The sequence below is a fragment of the Limulus polyphemus genome, unplaced genomic scaffold (genome assembly GCF_000517525.1).
Source record: "Limulus polyphemus unplaced genomic scaffold, Limulus_polyphemus-2.1.2 Scaffold4201, whole genome shotgun sequence".
Classification (NCBI taxonomy): Eukaryota; Metazoa; Arthropoda; class Merostomata; order Xiphosura; family Limulidae; genus Limulus; species Limulus polyphemus.
This window is the reverse complement of record NW_013669811.1, coordinates 33,728-41,408: the sequence shown is the minus strand read 5'-3', so window position 1 is coordinate 41,408 and position 7,681 is coordinate 33,728. Positions and strand designations below refer to the sequence as shown.

Here is a 7,681-nt window from a genome sequence, read left to right as displayed (position 1 = left end):
ATAATGTGCGGGACTTGGTCTGAAGTTGTTGTTTTCCTACAACATTATAATGTGCGGGACTTGGTCTGAAGTTGTTGTTTTCCTACAACATTATAATGTGCGGAACTTGGTCTGAAGTTGGTGTTTGTTTTGGTTGTAAGATAAATAGTTTATAATTTGAGTTTCGTTGACGTTCGTGAGATGGTGAAGTCACTTCAGTTGTACATCGCTTGTAGTGACGTCATCGCTCTTGTTTCGTGAGACTTTGTATCAAATTTATTGATAGTTTAGCTGGGCTTTAGTTTTTATTGATAGTTTAGCTGGGCGTTAGTCTTTATTGATAGTTTAGCTGGGCTTTAGTTTTTATTGATAGTTTAGCTGGGCTTTAGTTTTTATTGATAGTTTAGTTGGACTTTAGTCTTTATTGATAGTTTAGCTGGGCTTTAGTTTTTATTGATAGTTTAGTTGGACTTTAGTTTTTATTGATAGTTTAGCTGGGCTTTAGTTTTTGCTGTTATTGTTTTTTTCTCGTGCAACGTATATTTAAAGCAACTGGATACTAATATTGATTAATTCCACTTTAACATTGACTTATTTTAACACGAAAGTTATCCTGGTCTTTTTCACGTCCTATTTGTAAATTCTAGTTTCTGTTTATTTAATTTAAATCACAAACACTAAACTTAGAAGACATTAAGTATAGATTTTTATTTCCCTGCTCACGTGGCTCCACGACATTAGACTAATTTTATAATATTATTCACCTTTGAAATAACTTGAGACTAATTTTGTCGCGTGATGTCGGTGGGTGGTCCAGTCTCGATATCATACAAAGATAAGTACGCAGAATGTCTGAAAGGAGAGGGTTTGTAATTTGTGAGATCAAAAGCCAACGCATTGTGCAAAGCATGGTAATGTTAGGGGGTATAGAGGTGCCCCCTCCCCCAGAAAATTTGCAAAAAATAGGTGCTATGAGATTAAATGTAGAAACAATTTTCCATGAAATATAGCTTAAACAGTTGCATGGCTGTTCACATAAAATCCACAAACATACAATGAAAAGTCAATAAATCATCATTATGTTGTAACACTGCATGGGGTGCTAGATTGAAATTAACATAAATATGTATGTTTTATTATAGTAAAGTACTGTATACACGTACAGTAGTTATTAATTGTTAAATTATATTACGAATTTAAACAACTCTTTACAACAATAGTATTGTTACGACAGCGGAAGCCACGCGAATCTGGGAGCATGCGCGCTGGAGTTTCTCGAAAGATCATGAAGGCCCGAGTGCATTCGAGACGCCCTCTTTTTAATATATAAGCCTGGCGAGAAAAACCAGACAGATTGAAGAGATAGATAATTGAGTCAAGCGAACAGTAGGTACCGTAAGAAAAAATGTGTGAATCACTGTGATTTATAGCGTGTGTTATAACGGTTGTTAAGTTTAAAGTGACTGTGGAAATTCTGTGTATTACTAAAAGTGTATTGAGAAAGAATAAATTGGTTTAATCAAGAAAGGACTTGTATCACTGAAGTTCCTCGGAAAGAATTTCTACCGGAAATTAACAAACAAGCAGATACTTAACAGTATATTAGCTATTTCAGTCATTGGTTATCATATGCATACATGTTTAGCACTACTGAAATAACATGTTAGCATGCTACATTATTCTTGTTGTTTTAATTGAATATTATTGCATCAAAATATCTAGTATTGTGTGGAATGTTCTAAACTTCTGTCGGGGTATAAATACGCGTCGAAATATTATTATTTAGATCTAGACTGCATGACTGTGAGTTTAGCGATAAAAAAGTGTATAGTGTCGATTTTTAAAGTGAAATTACCGCAGATTGTATTGTAATAACACAATAGAGAAGAATAATTCGTATTGTCAATTGTGTTCTAAAGTAACTGAACCAGACTGAGTGGACTTTGACGAAAAATAGACAATTATTTAAAGCTCCGGATACAACTGTGATAACCAACAGTGTAACGAACATTTGTATATACGTTTGATTTGTTTTAATATATTATTTTAAAACAAGTGGACTCTGTTGCTGTTTGTCACAGACACCAACTGTAAAGGATCCGGCCTACAAAAACTGACAGTAGCAATACGGCTTCGAGCTTCCAATTAAAAGATTTCAACAGAAGCCATTGCCTATCACTATTTCAAGACAAAAAATGCTAATGCTTCACCAGAAGAATGTAAACTATGTAGAAAACATTAAATACCATAAGTAGCTGCAGCTATTACTATATAAACATAATTGTTTTACATCACAAAAATAGGGGTTCGGCTCTTGCGTACATGCGTGACATATCTGGTTTAAAGTGTTGGGTGAACTTTAAAATGGGGCTGGCTATACAGGTTAAAAAAAAGAATATTCGGTATGAAAACTTTTCAGCAAGAAAACTCCTAATAAAAACGTCTTCAAAAATTAATATTCGTATTTTTTATGTTGCTTTGCATGTTCCATATAAGATACTAAAGTCCAGGGCCCGATTCTCCGTGGCGAATAGAGCGCACATAGTCCATTTTGTGGCTTTGCTCTAAAAAAAAAGCAACAATAACAATAATAGCGTTATGAGTAAAATATGTTTGTGAAATTTTAAAAACTAAGGTAATAAATTATATTTAAAAGCATTAAAAACTAAAAATAAAATTAACATGTGAGTTATAGATAACGTGAAAAGCACAAGCTTATAAATAAAAATGTTATATAAAAATCAAAGTACAAATAGAATTGTTTACTATTAAGTGATTCTCTTGTGAATTATGGGTAAAAAAACAAAAGTTCTTGCTTAGATCTGAAATAAAGTCGCCCTAAACAACACTGATTTATGAGTTTCAAGTTTTTCCGTTAGACGCACATCTCATCTCATCAAATGATGTATGAAAGACTGCGTCAGCATTGTTAAAATAATTAGCCAGATGAACGACGGTTATCAAGTGGTTAGGCCTAGTTGATGTAAATGTACAAGCACTAATGTTAATATTATTCATTTACATTTGTACGTTTTATCGATTTTTTAAAATTATAACGACCATTGTATAATAACAAAGATGTTTAATAATTTATCAAAAAGTTACAGACTTTTTATTGCGTCTACAGAACTAATACATCATAACTATGGGAGTTGCCATCGTTTTTATGAGTGTGAGATTATTCCTGTAGAGTAAGAGGCTGATAAAACAAACGATACAATTCTGCCGGCTAAAGTGAAGACTAAAAACCAATATGTTTAATGGCAGCAACATCTGTTAATCTATATGTAAAGCAAAGGCGTCAATCTGGTATAAACAAATTGTGAGTAATTGAATGAAACGTCTTCGAAGAAATTTGATATTAATTTCTTTTGTAGAATATACTATAATTAATCTCGTACATTCAGACACATTTTTGTTTTTCTACGGTAGTTTAAGTTTACAATATTTTTCAAAGTATTTGAATCAATGATGCTTGAAAAATCCTCTTTTTCTTTCATTGAACCGCTACTCTTTTAATGTCATCTGCACATTACTGACTGTCTTAACTAATGTGGCGGATAGAGGCTGAATTGGCCGAAGAGGTGGAGAGCAAGTTATATGTGCAGACGACGCCAAACGTAAATCAACCATTAATGTTTCGCGGTTAACTTGACATCGCACGAATGGAAAGTGTGCTCTGGCATTATCTGTTATCTTACTTAGTATATATGAAACTAGTCCTAGAGCAACACGTTCTTCGGGGAAAAGTCTTGTACAATGTAATTGTTCTAATAGTTCCAGTAACACGCAGGGAGGCGAGCTTCTACCGCTACGGCGGATGCTTTCGGTCACGTGAGTGCAACAGTCTCTTTGTGCTTAACATTGTTGGAACGAAATAATTTGACCATGCACGTTTCTAAAGCTTTTAAAGTAAAAAACCGTGACTGATAAAGGAAACAACCCTTTTTACCATTGGAAAAAAAATAATCTTTACCTGGAATAGAATATAAAAAAAATAGAAGTAATAAGTGTAATGTTTTATGGAGATAGGGGGCTCTTTTTAATTTTCACTTAACAAAAGTAAACACGTGCACGTTGTCAAGTAGCGTTTGTATGACAGAATTTAAGTGTTTATTTCAGAAATTCAATGAATATAAGTACAAGAAAAACTTTTTTCGAAGTTCTGTTTGTATTAAAAATTCAAGAAGGGCCCGGCGTGGCCAGTGATTAGCATGCCCAGACTATGAATCTGAGTATTGATGTTCTGGAGAAATTGCAACAGAAACGCTTTGAGCACTTTTGTGGACTGTCAAGCAACAGAAACGCTTTGAGCACTTTTGTGACTGTCAAGCAACAGAAACGCTTTCAGCACTTTGTGACTGCCAAGCAACAGAAACTCTTTCAGCACTTTATGACTGTCAAGCAACAGAAACGCTTTCACCACTTTGTGACTCTCATGCAACAGAAACGCTTTCACCACTTTGCGACTGTCAAGCAACAGAAACTCTTTCAGCACTTTATGACTGTCAAGCAACAGAAACGCTTTCAGCACTTTGTGACTCTCATGCAACAGAAACGCTTTCACCACTTTGCAACTGTCAAGCAACAGAAACTCTTTCAGCACTTTATGACTGTCAAGCCCAACTATTGAATTACACAAATATTGACAGAGGACGTTGTTGACTGTAAGGTTAAATTAGAGATGGCTATTCGCAGAAATCCATTGTGTAAGTTTGTGCGAAATTGTGAAACAAATGTTATTACCCCTCCCGGTGGCTCAGTAAATCTGAAGGCTTATGACGCCAAAAAAAAATAGGGGTTCGATACTCGCGGTGTACACAGCACAGAAATCCATTGTGTAGTTTTGCGCGAAATTCGGAAATAAATAAATAAACCTTCCGAAAGAAAGAGCTCTGAGAAGAAGAAATTAGACGTGTATATTTAACGAATACCGTGTAATTTCACAATATGGTGATGAATTTGATGTAATTCTCCATCTCGGTCCAATGATGAGAAATCAAACACGATTTTTGAGTGTTCTGGCAGTCTTTCTTCTGTAAACTCATTTCTGTTTCTTCCATTATACTCCGTTCAAGTTCAGTATGTGTAAAGTTTCATTGCCGAAAAGATTCCACATGTAAATCAACCGGACTTCAATACATACATGTCAACTAACGATTATAAAGTACAAGGCTGTTCATCTGACGTCATACTAACTTTTGTCCAATCACAGTTCGGACACTTTACAGTTCGAGTATCATTTGGTAACACAGGCTTCGAGAACGTGTATGTAGAGCGTCACATGACAAAATGCTGAATAAAAAATTATAAACAATTATAATAACACCAATAATAGATTTCTCGCGAGATTTACTGAGACTAGTGACGTCGTCTGAAACAGACCGTCTTTCGAGCAACCAAACTACTTGGAGGTGCGTGCTGTAACCAATAATTTTCCAAGTAATATTTACTGTGGTTGACGAAAGTAAGAGATAATTTTTGTTCAATTTAACTCTTTAAACCGGTTTATCGAAGACTTGAATCTCAAGTAGAGGTAAAGATTAACTCAGAGCGAAGATTAGACAGCCTGATCAAGTGGCCGTATAACAAAACTAAAAGAGAACATTTTCGAAGCGACTGTCGTATAAACCACATTCACGTGTAATTTGTAAGTAAGACATTTTGATATTATTACAAAATTGTTGAATAGCAGTAGAAATACTTAGCTACTAATGCCTTTCTTTAGGTCAACTAAATTTTGTTATATGCCTTGAGTTCATAACACCGTGTTCGAGTTTGTTTGTTTAGAGCAAAGCCACATTTGGCTATCTGCTGTAACCACCACGGGGAATCTAATCCCGTTATGATTACGTAAACTTACCGCTGCCTCTAACATTAGGCTTTTAAGTTGAAAGTTGTAGACTGATTGCTATTTTCCTTGCTTACTGATGTATTAAGAATGTATATTCCAGAGCTTGTGATAAATGTATAACTAAATTATATGGCTTGATAAAAGTTACTATCGTCAAACGATTGGATATAGTAACATATCTATAACTTCAACCTAGAAACTTGACTAAGTCAGGGAAATAGTTCTTGTCTGATTTTTGAAGTCAGGTAATATCCTACTTCTAAAACTTATATTGTATTTCATGAAAAGCCTACATTTGCAATTTAAAATATTTAATTGATTTGTTATAAGAGGAATTATTGGTTAACCAGTAGTTTTATTATTACATTTTAAGGGTTTGTGAAACCTAGATAGTTGGGTATCCCGCTGTTTGACTATCCAGTGTCTGACTTTATAGGGTTAGCACGTAGTATGACCATATGAATGAGTCGTTTTTTCATCTTCTGTTATCGTTCGTGTTCGGGTATTTCTATAACATAAGAAAAGCTTTGCATCTGAGAAACCACAAAAAGATAACAAGTCTTGAAACGTTATATCCTTTGTGGTGTAAATGTATTCAGATTTTGTCTAATATAATTCTAAAAGAGAGAAAAACAAAACAAAAACGAATGATTTGATTTTATGTTATACAATCGATAATAAAATCTGTGCCAGTGCTTGCCGGTATCTAGGTTTTGATGTAAGAATCACACTGATGCTGTCTTTTCTGTAATGACGTGAACATCTCTTGAAATGTCTGGCACTTGAAATAACCTTACAAGTCGGTTGTCTTCTTTATGTTCAAGAAGTGTTTTTTTTTAATGAATTGTATTTTGTAAGACTCCTACAATAATCGAATGAAAACTAAACAACATCAGGCGTGTTTAAGCCGTGGCGAAGGTAGCCACAAAGATGTTCTTCTGGTGAAGGCAGCCATAAAGATGTTCTTCTGGTGAAGGCAGCCACAAAGATGTTCTTCTGGTGAAGGTAGCCACAAAGATGTTCTTCTGGTGAAGGCAGCCATAAAGATGTTCTTCTGGTGAAGGCAGCCATGAAGATGTTCTTCTGGTGAATGCAGTCAATAAGATGTTCTTCTGGTGAAGGCAGCCATAAATATGTTCTTCTGGTGAAGGCAGCCATGAAGATGTTCTTCTGGTGAAGGCAGCCACAAAGATGTTCTTCTGGTGAAGGTAGCCACAAAGATGTTCTTCTGGTGAAGGCAGCCATAAAGATGTTCTTCTGGTGAATGCAGCCATAAAGATGTTCTTCTGGTGAAGGTAGCCACAAAGATGTTCTTCTGGTGAAGGCAGCCATAAAGATGTTCTTCTGGTGAAGGCAGCCACAAAGATGTTCTTCTGGTGAAGGCAGCCATAAAGATGTTCTTCTGGTGAAGGTAGCCACAAAGATGTTCTTCTGGTGAAGGCAGCCATGAAGATGTTCTTCTGGTGAAGGCAGCCACAAAGATGTTCTTCTGGTGAAGGCAGCCATAAAGATGTTCTTCTGGTGAATGCAGCCATAAAGATGTTCTTCTGGTGAAGGCAGCCATGAAGATGTTCATCTATTGAAGGCAGCCATAAAGATGTTCTTCTGGTGAATGCAGTCAATAAGATGTTCTTCTGGTGAAGGCAGCCATGAAGATGTTCATCTATTGAAGGCAGCCATAAAGATGTTCTTCTGGTGAATGCAGTCAATAAGATGTTCTTCTGGTGAAGGCAGCCACAAAGATGTTCTTCTGGTGAAGGCAGCCATAAAGATGTTCTTCTGGTGAAGGCAGCCACAAAGATGTTCTTCTGGTGAAGGCAGCCATAAAGATGTTCTTCTGGTGAAGGC

General features: G+C 35.6%; 1 protein-coding gene across 2 annotated transcripts in view; it reads left to right on the top strand.

Moving 5' to 3' along the window:
* Window positions 1-4,803: 4,803 nt before the first annotated feature.
* The window catches only part of LOC106470753 (G protein-activated inward rectifier potassium channel 3-like), a 19,837-nt gene continuing 16,959 nt past the window's right edge, over window positions 4,804-7,681 (top strand). Inside the window, exon 1 of one of the 2 annotated variants that reach the window (XM_013931321.2) lies at window positions 4,804-5,629. The gene's annotated coding sequence lies outside the window, so the exon portion shown is untranslated. The remainder of the gene's footprint in view (window positions 5,630-7,681) is intronic. The other variant, XM_013931320.2, reaches the window with a different exon arrangement.